Source organism: Rutidosis leptorrhynchoides, chromosome 5, assembly GCF_046630445.1.
Source record: "Rutidosis leptorrhynchoides isolate AG116_Rl617_1_P2 chromosome 5, CSIRO_AGI_Rlap_v1, whole genome shotgun sequence".
NCBI lineage: Eukaryota > Viridiplantae > Streptophyta > Magnoliopsida > Asterales > Asteraceae > Rutidosis > Rutidosis leptorrhynchoides.
In genome coordinates, this window is record NC_092337.1 from 26,866,941 (window position 1) to 26,869,871 (window position 2,931).

The 2,931-nt window shown below is 33.4% G+C and overlaps 1 non-coding gene across 1 annotated transcript; it reads right to left on the reverse strand.

Moving 5' to 3' along the window:
• Positions 1-1,683: 1,683 nt before the first annotated feature.
• Positions 1,684-1,790, reverse strand: LOC139850949 (small nucleolar RNA R71). Its single transcript, XR_011760321.1, has one exon. It is a non-coding gene; the product is annotated as a small nucleolar RNA R71 (small nucleolar RNA).
• Between the last annotated feature and the right edge of the window lie 1,141 nt (positions 1,791-2,931).

Sequence of the window (2,931 nt, forward strand, 5' to 3'; positions counted from 1 at the left end):
ACCATTCGGCCCGATTACTGTTGCAGTCCAGGTTCTGGCCCAAATTCGCAGACCATGCGATCGCATGGTATTTCAACGGTCAGGCCATGCGATCGCATGACCTGATTTGACTCGCCTGGTAACCTCAACCGACAGTAGGGTGTAATTATTATTATTATTAATATTTAATTAAAACCCTAATTAGGGTTTAGTTATTTAATTATTTAGTTTAGTTTTTATTTAATTTGTATTATTAAGTTTAATTAGTTTAATTAAATTATATAAAAATTAATAGTTTTATAAAATAAATAATATAAAAATAATATTTTTATAAAAATTTTACTTTTTACAACTTTAAGTTTATTTTTATATTTTGTATCTTTTATTCGTTTTAGCGTAATATTTGTATTTTTCGCTCGTATTTAGTTTTAAGTCATAGTTTTTGCCGTAGTTATTTTTATTTCTAGATTTCTAGGCTTTGCCGTAAAATCCCTTAAGTGCTTTTTCTTTAAACTAAGATTTAGGTGCTTTAGAATTTTGCGATGCCGTTTTTATATTTTAGTACCTTTTTAAGTTTTTGCCATTTTGGATATAGTATTCCTTTTAAGCTTTAATATTTTTAGACGCAACTTTTAATTCTTAGTTTTAGACTTTTTAAGTTTCAACGCGCTACTTTCTTATTTCTATTTCGACGCCTTTTATTTTTCGACATTTTTCGACGCGCAATCTTTTTCTTTCTTATTTCTCGACGCTCTAGTTTATAGGACATAGATTTTTTTCTATTTCTTCTCAAAAATTTCAAAACGAAAAATTATCTTAAGTGGTTAAATTGATAGACATTCATTTTCTGGTTGGTAGTAATAGTTGGATTTGTACGTGGACCGGGTTATTGGAGCCAAACAGTACTCAATTATATTGAGACCAAACGAATCCTGCCCCTCTGCTGCATCTTTTGGCTATTCGAAACGTGGGCAAAATCAGAAAAGTTTATTAATTTGATAACTTATATAATTTTTCTTATTTTTATAACTAATAGGATATTCAGTGAATGCACCGAGAAAAACGTTCACCACCATTTGTACATTTACCACCTGTAACTCGATCAAGACATCTAGCAAATATTGTCGCCGTTGATTTTTCTTTAGAATCGTCATCTAGTCGACCAAGTACTCCAATTCAAATTTCCGATAATCCATTTTTTGAACCCGACCTCACAATTGAGAATCCGGAAGATATTCAGGGACAATTCAGACAGAGATTGTAGAGGAACCGACCATTAAATCAGAATCCTCTAGTGATTCAGATTCAACAAATTCAATCATGGAAAATCTGAAACCTCTAAGTATGGAAGACCGAATGAGAGCTAAACACGCTAGCCAAGGTCATGCAATTACTCAACCTGACATTAATGCGCCAGATTATGAAATCAAAGGACAAATCCTACACATGGTAACTAATCAATGCCAATTTAGTGGTGTGCCGAAGGAAGATTCAAATGAACATCTTCGTATATTTAATAGGATTTGCACTCTATTTAAAATAAGAGAAGTGGAGGATGAACAGATATATCTCATGTTATTTCCCTAGACTTTAAAGGGAGAAGCCAAAGATTGGTTAGAATCGTTACCTAAAGGGGCTATTGATACATGGGATGTTTTAGTTGAAAATTTTCTTAAACAATTCTTTCAAGCATCTAAAGCCGTGAGACTTCAAGGAGAAATTGTTACGTTCACACAAAAGCCAAACGAAACTTTATATGAAGCATGGACAAGATTTGGAAAGTTATTAAGAGGATGTCCGCAACATGGTTTAGACACTTGTCAAATAGTACAAATATTCTACCAAGGATGCGACATCACTACACGCAAAGACATCGATATAGCAGCTGGTGGTTCCATTATGAAGAAAACAGCAACTGACGCTTACAAAATTATTGATAACACTGCTTTCCACTCACATGAGTGGCACCAAAAAAAAGATATCGGCAAAGATAGATGCTGTCGAGAGACGAATGAAAAAGATGACTAAAGATATCCACTCAATAAGAATTAGTTGTGTGCAGTGTGGAGGACCACATTTAACAAAAGATTGTCTCAGTATTGAACTAACAATGGAACAAAGAGAGAATGTTTCATACATAAATCAAAGGCCTGGAAATAATTATCAGAATAATTATCAACCGCCAAGACCAAACTACAATCAAAACCAGAATTATAATCGAAATGTTCCATACAACAACCAACAAGGTCGTAGCAATCAACAAGTATCCAATAATACTTACAATCAGCAAAGACCTATTTTTCAAAACAAACCACCACAAACCGATGATAAAAAGCCAAATTTAGAAGATATGATGTCGAAGTTAGTTGAATCTCAAACTCAATTTTTCACATCTCAGAAACAAACCAATGAACAAAATGCTCAAGCATTTAGAAATCAACAAGCTTCTATTCAAAATTTGGAACAAGAAGTAAGCAACCTAGCAAGGTTGATAGGTGAAAGAAAACCGGGAAGTCTACCCAGTGATACAAATGCTAACCCTCGGAATGAAACAGCTAAAGCCATTACCACAAGAAGTGGTATCACACTTAAACCACCTGAAATACCTGTAATTTCTGATGATGCAATTCCTACTCCACAAGAACTACAATCTGATCAAGATAAGGAAAAAGAACCGGTAGTTGAAAAGGTTAATGAAGATAACACAGTTAAGGCTAAACCTTATGTTAATCAATACCAACCACCACTTCCTTACCCGAGTAAAATGAGAAAAGAGAGACTTGAAGCCGAGCAATCCAAATTCTTGGATATGTTTAAACAAATAAATGTAAATCTTCTTTTCATTGATGTAATTTCAGGAATGCCTAGATATGCTAAATTTCTGAAAGATCTAATCACAAATAGAAAGAAAATGGAAGAACTCTTGGCTGTTACTATGAATGCTAATTGTTC